Here is a 13301-nt window from a genome sequence, read left to right on the forward strand (position 1 = left end):
TATTATTATTATCATTATTGTTACATTATTATTATTGTCTCGGCTCTGCACGACTGAGCTTTTCCTTTCCTCTATCACCAAAGTGCTTTCTCATGTAGTTTTGACCCATTAGTACTTAAATACTTAATAAATTCTATATTTTAGTCTAATATTTTATTGCATCATGATACTTTGTTGAGAACAAAATAATAATAAAGTGACAACCACAAATAATGATTGACCTGTTGAGGATTGGATTCACAATAACGCTCATGTGGAAATTACTGTCTGGTCTAACTTGAAGACCATTTCTAATTTAACCAGGCTAAATTAGGGCCCTTAGCAGAATGTTCTGGAGGCCCTCACCTCCCCATAGTTTGTTTACATCAGGGATTACTCAATGGTTCCTGTGCACTACCCTGCTGCACTATCTTCTTGAGTTTTTCCAATACATTTATTTTGGCTTGCACTATGCCTGCCGTCTATTATTTCTATTTATTGTTCTAGCTCACTTTTTCTTCAAAGTACGGTTGCTCCAAAGGGCCAAAAACGCTCAATACTGAACAGATAGAGGGTTATTTTATTTACCATATCTTCCGGATTATGAGCTGCTACTTTTTTCCTATACTTTGAACCCTGCGATTTATAGAACATCCATCCATCCATTTTCTACCGCTTATTCCCTTTCGGGGTCGCGGGGGGCGCTGGCGCCTATCTCAGCTACAATCGGGCGGAAGGCGGGGTACACCCTGGACAAGTCGCCACCTCATCGCAGGATTTATAAAACAGTGCGGCTAATTTATTGATTTTTCTTCGCTAACAGCCATAATGTTTTCCATCTATCCATTTTCTACCGCTTATTCCCTTTTGGGGTAGGGGGGCGCTGGCGCCTATCTCAGCTACAATCGGGCGGGAGGCGGTGTACACCCTGGACAAGTCGCCACCTCATGGCAAACACAAAATATGCAACATTTTCCCCCAAAAATATCTCAAAGTGGAATATTTTATGTGACGTAATTGGAGCCTTGAATAGGTCAATAATTTATAATGACATTGATTTTGATTCATTATTATTTTTTTAAAGAAAGAAACAGCCTGCAGGGCAGCTTTGTGTTATTAGAGTAAACATTGCAAAATGTTCTTGTTACATTTCACCCGTTTGCTCTTTTATATCACTTTTTCCGTTCAAAAATGTTTTCAATCGTATTTTTAAAATATGCCGTGGGGCCGTTAAAAAATTACCTGCGGGCCGCACTTTGGACACCCCTGACGTAGTGTGTCTACAGCAGGGGACTCAAACTCGTGGCCCATAGTTTAAATTTCATAAAATAGTGTAATTGACGCACAAGACTATGTTTTATAAAACTAACTTCTAAACAACGTTTAGTTGTTTGGATCCTTCATGGATCTAAACTTTACCTTTTTCTATATTTTTATTGTGATATTATCAGAATGTGTCAGTTCTATTTTAGGCCAAAGTAAGACAAAGAAATTTGATGAGAGTATATGGCAAGCGCCGTTTTGTCCTACTATATCAGTGGTACTTGACCTCATCATAGTTTTCTTACATCAGGGATTACTCAATGGTTCCTGTGCACTACCCTGCTGCACTATCTTCTTGAGTTTTTCCAATACTATTATTTTTACTTGCACTACGCTTGCCGTCCCTGCATCCCGGGGTCCAGATCAACACACATCTGTGGCACTGACACTATTTATTGTTCTGGCTCACTTTTTCTTCACAGTATGGTGGCTCCAAAGGGCCAAAAACGCTAAATAATGAACTGATAAAGGTTCACGTAGTGCGTCTACAGCAGGGGACTCAAACTCGTGGTCCACAGTTTAAAGTTCATAAAATAGTGTAATTGAGGCATAAGACTAGGTTTTATAAAACTAACTACTAAACAACGTTTCGTTGTTCAGATCCTTCATGGATCTAAACTTTACATTTGTGTATATTTTTATTTTAATGTTTTCAGAATGGGTTTGTTCTATTTTTGGCCAAAGTAAGACCAAGAAAACAATCTGAATTTGGCTTTATTTTGTGGTTTTAATGCCATGATTTTAAAGGGGAACATTATCACCAGACTTATGAAAGCGTCAATATATACCTTGATCTTGCAGGAAAAAGACCATATGTTTTTCTAACTGATTTCCGAACTCTAGATAGGTGAATTTTGGCGAATTAAACGCCTTTCTATTATTTGCTCTCGGAGCGATGACAATCCGCCATTTTCTCAAACACATCATAAACATTGAGTCAAATCAGCTCTGTTATTTTCCATTTTTTCGACTGTTTTCCGTACCTTGGAGACATCATGTTGTCGGAGGGTGTAACAACACGATCAGGGACGGATTCAAGTTGATTTACGTAGAGTGTGCATCGATTAGCACGGCATGCTAATCGATGCTAGCATGCTATTTAGGCTAGCTGTATGTACATTTGTAGCTATATTTGCATCCAGCCTTTCCTTCCATCCACAATTAATGCCAAACAAACACTTACCAATCGACAGATTTAAGTTGCTCCAGTGTCACAAAATGCGAAAGTACCGATCGTTTGGTCTGCACATTTTACCGGCCATGCTAAGGCAGACATGGCACAGAAATGTATGGATATCCTGCAGATGCATTTCCAAGGATAAAGTCAACGAAATCACAAAGGTGAGTTGTTGATGTTATTGATGTGCTAATCAGACATATTTGGTCGTGGCATGACTGCCAGCTAATCGATGCTAACATCCTATTTAGGCTAGCTGTATGTACATTTGTAGCTTTATTTGCATCCAGCGTTTCCCTCCACCCACATTTAATGCCAAACAAACACTTACCAATCGACGGATTTAAGTTGCTCCAGTGTCACAAGATGCAAAAGTCCCGATCGTTTGGTCTGCACATTTTAACAGTGATCCTAAGGCAGACATGGCCAAATAGCGTCAATAGCTATTCGCTCAATAACTTCAGTTTCTTCTTCAATTTCGTTTTCGCTATCTGCCTCCATACTCCAACCATCCGTTTCAATACATGCGTAATCTGTTGAATCGCTTAAACCGCTGAAATCCGAGTCTGAATCCGAGCTATTGTCGCTATATCTTACTGTGCTATCTGCCATTTTGTTTGTATTGGCATCACTAGATGACGTCACAGAAAAATGGACGGTGGCTTCACAGATAGCGAAAATCAGGCACTTTAACGCCTTTTTTCGGGATATCCCATGAAGGGGAAAATTTTGAAAAAAACTTTTAAAAATAAGCTACTGGGAACTGATTTTTATTGGTTTTAACCCTTCTGAAATTGTGATAATGTTCCCCTTTAATAGTCCGGCCCGCATGTGCACAGATTTTTAACCCCATGCCAAAAGTGGCATGGTTAAAGTATTACCACCTTTTGCTTTAAACTTAGCTAAACAATTAAGTAATCAGACTGACAGGCAATAAAGTTCACCAGTTCCTGTGTTGTGCACACATACAGTTTTGAGTGTCACAACATTGCTGTGTTTGCAGCAGATCAAAAACAACAACAAAAACTGTGTTTTAGGTAATGAAAACAGCCTACAATAAACTTGCTGGTTTTCACGAAGTGGTGGTGATGAACCCCAAGATGGAGAGATGACAGGCTTGGAAAATGAAAACATGGTTTTAATGTTCAAAAAAAAAAAAGGCAAGAAAAACACAAACCTGAAACCAGCAAACAGGGACAGGAGTCGAGATCCAGGGAATAGCTGTCAGTTTCCTAAAAAAAAAAAGGCAGTCCACAGCATACAGCAAACTATACTCCAGCACTCACTGGAGGGCAAGGCAGGTTTAAATAATGCCTCTGATGAGGCAGCAGATGAGCGGGTGAACACTAATCAGAAGCAGGTGGAAATATCTGTCTCACAATACGAAGTTCCTGCAGTCCTGGGTTCAAATCCAGGCTCGGGATCTTTCTGTGTGGAGTTTGCATGTTCTCCCCGTGAATGCGTGGGTTCCCTCCGGGTACTCCGGCTTCCTCCCACCTCCAAAGACATGCACCTGGGGATAGGTTGATTGGCAACACTAAATTGGCCCTAGTGTGTGAATGTGAGTGTGAATGTTGTCTGTCTATCTGTGTTGGCCCTGCGATGAGGTGGCGACTTGTCCAGGGTGTACCCTGCCTTCCGCCCGATTGTAGCTGAGATAGGCGCCAGCGCCCCCCGCGACCCCGAAAGGGAATAAGCGGTAGAAAATGGATGGATGGTAATTAAGACAAACGGGTGCACAAAAAACAGGAACCGAAGGAGTCTTGGATTGAAAGTAAAAAACATAATCCAGACCACAGATCATGACACCGGTAGGTTGTGAGTTCGAACCCCAACTGAGTCATACCAAAGACTATAAAAATGTGACCCTTTACCTCCCTGCTTGGCACTCAGCATCAAGGGTTGGAACTGGGGGTTAAATCATTGAAAATGATTCCCGGGCGCGGCCATCGCTGGTGCTCACTGCTCCCCTCACCTCCCAGGGGGTGATCAAGGGTAACGGGTCAAATGCAGAGAATAATTTCGCCACACCAAGTGTGTGTGTGTGACAATCATTGGTACTTTAAAGGCCTACTGAAACCCACTACTACCGACTTTCCGATAGTTTATATATAAATGATGAAATATTAACATTGCAACACATGCCAATACTAAATGGCAATTATAAATTTTGCATGAATTATCCTGCAGAAAACGTTGCGGTGTGATGACGCGTGCGCGTGAGGTCACGGATTGTAGCAGACATTTTGATCCAGCACCGATCCCAGCTAAAAGTTGTCCGCTTTAATCGCATAATTACACAGTATTCTGGACATCTGTGTTGCTGAATCTTTTGAAATCTGTTCAATTAATAATGGAGACATCAAAGAAGAAAGATGTAGGTGGGAAGCGGTGTATTGCGGCCACCTTTAGCAACACAAACACAGCCGGTGTTTCCTTGTTTATATTCCTGAAAGATGACGGTGAAGCTTTACTATGGAACAGAGCAGTCTGGCGAACATGGTTCCCTACCACATGTCAACCTGCAGGTTTCGGTGAGAAAATGGTGGTATTAAGTCGGCTCTTACCGTAGACATGAGCGGAGAGCTTGCGTCGTTCCTCCTGCAGCTGCGGACTCTTTTGCCTCCTCCCAACGGCCGCCCCCGACCGTCGGATGCTTACCATGAATTGATTAACGTGGACCCCGACTTAAACAAGTTGAAAAACTTATTCGGGTGTTACCATTTAGTGGTCAATTGTACGGAATATGTACTGTACTGTGCAATCTGCTAATAAAAGTATCAATCAATCAATCAAAACACCGTGGAGGAGGGGAAAAAGAAAAAAAAAACTCAGTCCGGCTGCCTTCGCCTCGTAGAAGAAACATGGCTTCCCTCAGAGACACTGGCGGTAACCACAGCCTTGGCCACACCCCTCCGACTTTCAGGTTCTACAGGTACGACCATATAATCTCACTAAAACACTAGTAACACAATAAAGAGATAAGGGATTTTCCTGAATTATCCTAGTAAATGTGGCTAATAACATCTGAATCGCTCCCACTGCCCTCGTCTTTTTATTTCTTTTTTTCTAGTCCTTCACTCTAACTTTCTTCATCCACGAAACTTTCATCCTCGCTCAAATTAATGGGGAAATCGTCGCTTTCTCGGTCCGAATCGCTCTCGCTGCTGGTGGCCATTATTGTAAGCAATGTGAGGAGCTCCACAACCCGTGACGTCACGCGCACATCGTCTGCTACTTCCGGTACAGTCAAGGCTTTTTTTTATTAGCCACCAAAAGTTGCGAACTTTATCGTCGATGTTCTCTACTAAATCCTTTAAGCAAAAATATGGCAATATCGCAAAATGATCAAGTATGACACATAGAATGGACCTGCTATCCCCGTTTGAATAAGAAAATCAAATTTCAGAAGGCCTTTAACTTAAATAAGAAACCAGGACCACCAATTGCAGGAGAAACCCTACTGGTGCTGCGTTCAAGGGGCTAAAAGATTCTTCATTGAAGGCCGCACTTTGGACACCCCTGACGTACTGTGTCTACAGCAGGGGACTCGAACTCGTGGCCCACAGTTTAAAGTCCATAGAATAGTGTAATTAAGGCACAAGACTATGTTTTATAAAACTAACTTCTAAACAACGTTTAGTTGTTTGGATCCTTCAAGGATATAAACTTTACCTTTTTCTATATTTTTATTGTAATATTTTCAGAATGTGTTTTTGGCCAAAGTAAGACAAAGAAAAACAATCTGAATTTGGCTTTATTTTTTGGTTTTAATTCCGTGATTTTGATAGTCCGGCCCGCATGTGCGCAGATTTTTAACCCCATGCCAAAGGTGCCATGGTTAAAGTATTACCACCTTTTGCTTTAAACTTAGCTAAACAATTAAGTAATCAGACTGACAGGCAATAAAGTTAACGAGCTAATAACATCTGAATCGCTCCCACTGCCCTCGTCTTTTTTTCCCTTTTTTTTTCCTACTCATTCACTCTAACTTTCCTCATCCACAAATCTTTCATCCTCGCTCAAATTAATGAGGGAAATCGTCGCTTTTTCGGTTCAAATCGCTCTCGCTGCTGGTGGCCATGATTGTAGGCAATGTTCAGATGTGAGGAGCTCCACAACCCGTGACGTCATGCGCACATCGTCTGCTACTTCCGGTACAGGCAAGGCTTTTTTTTATTAGCGACCAAAAGTTGCGAACTTTATCGTCCATGTTCTCTACTAAATCCCTCCAGCAAAAATATGGCAATATCGCGAAATGATGAAGTATGACACAGAATGGACCTGCTATCCCCGTTTAAATAAGAACATCTCATTTCAGTAGGCCTTTAAGTTTAATCAGAAACCAGGAACACGCTCTCGATCAACCCAGCAATTGCAGGAGAAACCCTATTGGTGCTGCGTTCAAGGAGCTGAAAGATTCTTCATTCAAGGCCCATAACCATCCATCCATCCATTTTCTACCACTGGTACACCCTGGACAAGTCGCTACCTCATCACAGAGCCCATAAACCAGGGGTGTCAAACTCAAATACAGAGTGGGCCAAAATTTAAAACTGAACAAAGCCGCGGAGCCTTTTAATAGGGACCCAAACAAGTTTTACATTGAACATTGAACAAGCAAGGCTTATATAACTTTATAGTGACATGCAAAATCGAATTTCAAATAATAATAGTTTAAAAATATCAATGGCATATCAAATAAAATTTAAACACAAATTTAATGCCTCTTTTCTATTTGCAGCCTTCTAAGGTAAATATCAAAATATAATGTAGCGTCCCAAAAGAGTTAGTGCTGCAAGGGGTTCAGGGTATTTGTTCTGTTGTGTTTATGTTATGTTTTAGTGCAGATTTTCTCCCGAAATGTGTTTTGTCATTCTTGTTTGGCGTGAGTTCCCAGTGTGGCGCATATTTGTAACAGTGTTAAAGTTGTTTATACGGCCACCCTCAGTGTGACCTGTATGGCTGTTGACCAAGTATGCCTTGCATTCACTTATGTGTGTGTAATAGCCGCATATATTATGCGAGTGGGCCTGCACGATGTTTAGTATGGAGGAAATGCGGACGTGACGACAGGTTGTAGAGCAGGGGCGCTCACACTTTTTCTGCAGGTGAGCTACTTTTCAATTGACCAAGTCGAGGGGATCTACCTCATTCCTATTTATAATTTATATTCATTTATTCATGAAAGAGACATTTTTGTTAACAAGTTAATGGTGTTTAATGATAATACAAGCATGTTTAACACACATAGATTCCTTTCTTTCATGAAGACAAGAATATAAGTTGGTGTATTTGATTCTGATGACTTGCATTGATTGGAATTAGACAGTGGTGCTGATAACGTCCGCATTTTCAAATGGAGGAAAAAAAAAAAGTCCTCCTTTCTGTCCAATACCACATGAAAGTGGTTGGATTTGGCATCTCATTTGTCCAACTTGCATACTCGTTTTTAAACACTTTGTTATGAGAGTAGCATATGTGTGTGGCCCTTTAATGTCTGGCAGCAGGTGAGTGACGTCAGTGACTGTGCGGGTGGGCAAGCAAGTGAGAAAGCGGTCGCTGAGGGCGGGGGAGAAATACATTGGCATCAAACTCCGTAGCTTGCTAGTTTGTGCACGCTAGCTTTCTGAGACTCTTATTTTGTTAGCACAGGCAGGATGAAACAGGTCTTTTATGGTGAAGACAGGAAGTTTGCAGTCGGTCTTTAGAGTTTTGACAGTAGGTACGGAGTCTCTAGAAATAAAATGTGTTTCTCTGCATCCGCCCTGTTAGTGATTTTTTTTCTTAAATATTAGCTCGCAGCAGCCAGCGTCATCTCACAAGATCCTCGGGTGCCGAGAATGTCAAACAACTGACAAAAGTGAAGTCTTGGTATGATTGATGATTGCTCATTTTTATGTCTATTTTTTAATGCCTGGCTTGAGATCGACTGACACACCCTCCGAGATCGACCAGTCGATCGCGATCGACGTAATGCCCACCCCTGTTGTAGAGAATGCTAAAGGCGTCAATATTGTTGTCCGGGTGTAAATCGGCAGAATGCTTGCCCCCGGAGATTTTCGGGAGGGGCACTGAACTTCGGGAGGATTGGCAAGTGTGAGAAATTGCGGTGTTGCAGCGGCACCGCTGCTGTGTAATAACGGCGGGTCAGCTGTAATGTTATTTTGATATTGCCTCAAGGGCCAAATTAAATTACACAGCGGGCCAAATTTGGCCCGGGGGCCAGAGTTTGACACCCATGCCATAAACAGTCAGTAAGATATTGAAAGTTCGGGTTCCGGTGGTCCGACCTCCGCGGAACGATATCTTAAAACCACACAAATGTTCCAGGCAATGACTACATGCATAACAATGTCTCTCTATTCTGCATCCAGCTGCTTTGATCTGATTAGACAAAGTTGAGTGCTTGAAGACACACCAGCACTCTGGAGATATGCAAATTATTCCGCACAAGTCCAAGCATTTTTTTTTTTTTTTTTTTACAATCAACGTTTAGCAAAACAAATTAATTTCACACTCAGCTTCCCGGGGCGTTCAGGTGAGTTGCCCGCAGATATCGCCGACACTTTTTGGATGATTTTGGGACTATGGAGAAGCCGCATCCTCCCACGCCGTTGAATGCATCGTCAGGCGACAGCTTTGGGAGGAAAAAAACAAACAAAAAAAAAAGCATGTGCCCGCCCCGGCGACAGATGCTGATAACTGTCTCAGATTAGGTCCTAGATTGTTGTCAGCGCCCCGCCAAGACTGTCAGATTTGTGCAGCCGGGGTGTCCTCCCCAACATTACCAGGCTGGTGCAGCAGGTGTGAAATTGAGATGAAATATTGATTCTGAATACTTCCCCCTTGAGCAGGGAGTGATGCAGAGAAGGAAGGAAGGAAGGAAGGAAGGAAGGTGTCACGCTTTGGATTATATTCAGCCGACTCTGCCGGGTGGCAGATGTTGGGTTTATAATGCTGATTTTTTTTTTTTTTTTTTTTAGGAATTTCACTCCTGGTGGAAGTCATTTCCACTCACACGTCAGACGTCAGGATTATTCTTCTTTGCTCATTTTGGGAAGTCAAAGGGAACTTTTTCATGACGTTCCTTTCAGTGAGGCTCTTTGTGAGCAATAGGCTGGATTTGAAAGAAGGCACAAATGAGTCTTAAAGGGGAACATTATCACAATTTCAGAAGGGTTGAAACCAATAAAAATCCGTTCCCAGTGGCTTATTTTATTTTTTGAAGTTTTTTTCTAAATTTTACCCATCCCGGAATATCCCTAAAAAAGCTTTAAAGTGCCTGATTTTCGCTATCTGTGAAGCCAACATCCATTTTCCTGTGACGTCACATAGCGATGCCGATGCAAACAAGATATAGCGACATTAGCTCGGATTCATACTCGGATTTCAGCGGCTTAAAGGGGAACATTATCACAATTTCAAAAGGGTTAAAAACAATAAAAATCAGTTCCCAGTGGCTTGTTGTATTTTTTTTTTTTAATTTCAAAATTTTACCTGTCCCGGAATATCCCTAAAAAAAGCTTTAAAGTGCCTTATTTTCGCTATCTTCGAAACCACTATCCATTCCCCTGTGACGTCATACAGGGCTGCCAATACAAACAACATGGCGGTTACCAAAGCAAGATATAGCGACATTAGCTCGGATTCAGACTCGGATTTCAGCGGCTTAAGCGATTCAACAGATTACGCGTGTATTGAAACAGATGGTCGGAGTATGGAGGCAGATAGCGAAAACGAAATTGAAGAAGAAACTGAAGCTATTCAGCGAATAGCTATTGACGCTATTCGTCCATAGGATGGATGTACCTAATGAAGTGGCCCATAGCATGGCTGCCTTATTAGCATCGCCGGTAAAATGTGCGGACCAAACGATCAGGATTTTCGCATCTTGTGACGCTGGAGCAACTTAAATCCATCGATTGGTAAGTGTTTGTTTCGCATTAAATGTGGGTATCTAGTTTCAAAAGTACATACAGCTAGCGTAAATAGCATGTTAGTATTGATTAGCGTAGCATGTTAGCATTGATTAGCTGGCAGTCATGCTGCGACCAAATATGTCTGATTAGCACATAAGTCAACAAAATCAACAAAACTCACCTTTGTGATTTTGTTGACTTAATCATTGCAAATGCATCTGCAGGTTATCCATACATCTCTGTGCCATGTCTGCCTTAGCATCGCCGGTAAAATGTGCAGACATTCCGGCACATTCAATGGGGGTCTGGCGGCAGATTTCTTTAACTTTATCGTTGGAAATGCATCTGCTTTGAGTGTCGCAGGATATCCGCACAATCTTGCCATCTCTGTAGTAGCATAGCTTTCGTCGGTAAAGTGTGTGGAACAAACGACTGACCATTTCGCCGGCTTTCCCCACACCCTCGTATTTTGAACAAATTTCGTCCAATTTCTTGCCACTTTGGCATCTTCGGGCCAGTGGTGCAACTTGAATCCCTCCCTGTTAGTGGTGTCACACCCTCTGACAACACACCGACGAGGCATGATGTCTCCAAGGTTCCAGAAAATAGTCCGAAAAACGGAAATTAACAGAGCCGAGACGTGTAATGTGTTTGAGAAAATGAAAATGGCGGCTTTATTACCTAGGTGACTGTGAAGACTCTTCTTCGGCATGGTAATGCCGGTGTAGTTTTCCCGTGGATGCGTCGAAGCAGAACACAGCAAAGGTAAGATATAAGGTATTTAATAACAAAAGTCTATGAACAAAAATACTGGTGTAAAGAGAAAAGATTAAACAAAACATTTAGCATGAAAGCTAGACAATAAAGTGGCTTGGCGTGAGAGCTAGCGAGATAATACATACGAATGATGAGAGTCGTCACTGATGCGCGTGGGCAAATTAGGATCCGAGAATGAGTGAACAGAAAAGGTGAGCTTAAATAGGAGGGTGATAATTATTAGCAGGTGTGCGGGGCGAGACTAGCAGGTGGACTGATGTGTAACCATAGTGATGGATAAAAACAGGAAATAAACGGGTCAGACAGAGAATGAAAAAACAAACACGTGAAGATCTGAGCAGCAGATCGCAACAGTATTCCCCCCCAACAAAAGACAGATACCAGATGTCTTAAAAAACAAACAAAAACTTGAACCCCCTCCCCAAAACCAGAAAGTTCACAAACGAAGGGAGGGCGGAGGGAGGCCACGGTGGAGGGTCGCCAGATCGCATGTCCCCGAATCCACCGAGGACACATCATGTGGCGGCGGCGGGTGGAACGCTGCTGCCGAAAAAGTTTTGGCGGGCGACCTCGAAAAGGCCACATTAGTGGCCGCCTCGCAGGATGAGGTGCCCGGCGAGGCGGACGACCCGGGCACGGCCACATCCGTGGCCGACATGGAGGAGGGAGTGTCTGGCGAGGAGGATGACCTCGCAGAGGCCACGCCCGTGATCGACGTGGTGGACGACGCCTCAGCACCGAAATCCCAGCAGGCGAGGGTGCGGGGACTGCAGCCAAAGCAGGCCCGAGTGCAGCTGGCGAGGATGATGCGGGTGCTGCAGCCGAAGAAGGCGTCGGAGGCGGCCTGGGAGCCGCAGGAGTCGTCGGAGGCGGCCTGGGAGCCGCAGGAGTCGTGACTGGTGTGAGCTCCAGCCTCATCGTCGGCGCCGGTGTGGGCTCCAGCTTCTTCGTCGGCAGTGCATGGCGGCGTGGAGCTGGTACCGGCGCTTGTCGAGGAGCTGGCACTGGAGTGGGCTCCAGCCCTGTCGACACAGGTGAAGGTTCCAGCCCCGTCGTCGACGGTGTGGGCTCTAGCCCCATTGTCGACGTAGGTGCCGGAGTGGGCTCCAGCTCTGGAGCTGGTGCTGGAGTGGGCTCCAGCTCTGGAGCTGGTGCTGGAGTGGGCTCCAGCTCTGGGGCTGGTGCTGGAGTGGGCTCCAGCTCTGGAGCTGTTGCTGGAGTCGGCTCCAGCTTTGGAGCTGTTGCTGGAGTGAGATCCAGGTTAAAGTCTGTAATTGGTATGAGAACCAGTTCTGGGTCGGAGGCTGGTGTGAGAACCAGGCTAGAGTTCAAAACTGGTGTGAGAACCAGGCCCGAAAAAGCTGCTGGTGTGTGAACCAGGCGAGAGTCGAATTCTGGCGTGAAAACCAGGTTAGTGTCATGTGCTGGTGTGAGAACCAGACTGGGAGCAGGTGTCGGCTTCAGCCGAGGAGCAGGTGTCGGCTTCAGCCGAGGAGCAGGTGTCGGCTTCAGCCGAGGAGCAGGTGTCGGCTTCAGCCGAGGAGCAGGTGTCGGCTTCAGCCGAGGAGCAGGTGTCGGCTTCAGCCGAGGAGCAGGTGTCGGCTTCAGCCGAGGAGCAGGTGTCGGCTTCAGCCGAGGAGCAGGTGTCGGCTTCAGCCGAGGAGCAGGAGTCGGCTTCAGCCGAGGAGCAGGAGTCGGCTTCAGCCGAGGAGCAGGAGTCGGCTTCAGCCGAGGAGCAGGCACAGGGGTCTGCCGAGGAGAACTAGGGGACTGGCTGTGAGCAGGACTAGGACTATGATGAGTGATAAGACAAACACTAGGACTCGGGCAAGGACTTGAGAGAGGACCAGGACTTACAATCACACTAGTGCTTTGAGAAGGGCTTGGGCAACGACCAGGACTTACAGTCATACCAGGGCTTGGGCAAGAACTAGGACAAACGGTCAAACTAGGGCTTGGGCAAGGACTGGGACTAACAATCAAACTGGTGCTCGGGCAAGGACTAGGACAAAGACTAGGACTTACAGTAACACTGGGGCTCGGACAAGAACTTGGGTAAGGACTAGGGTTCGGACTAAGACCACGAGGGGAATCAGTACTAATATTACAAAGGCAAGAAACCA

This window comes from Nerophis ophidion, linkage group LG02 (assembly GCF_033978795.1).
Source record: "Nerophis ophidion isolate RoL-2023_Sa linkage group LG02, RoL_Noph_v1.0, whole genome shotgun sequence".
Taxonomy (NCBI): domain Eukaryota; kingdom Metazoa; phylum Chordata; class Actinopteri; order Syngnathiformes; family Syngnathidae; genus Nerophis; species Nerophis ophidion.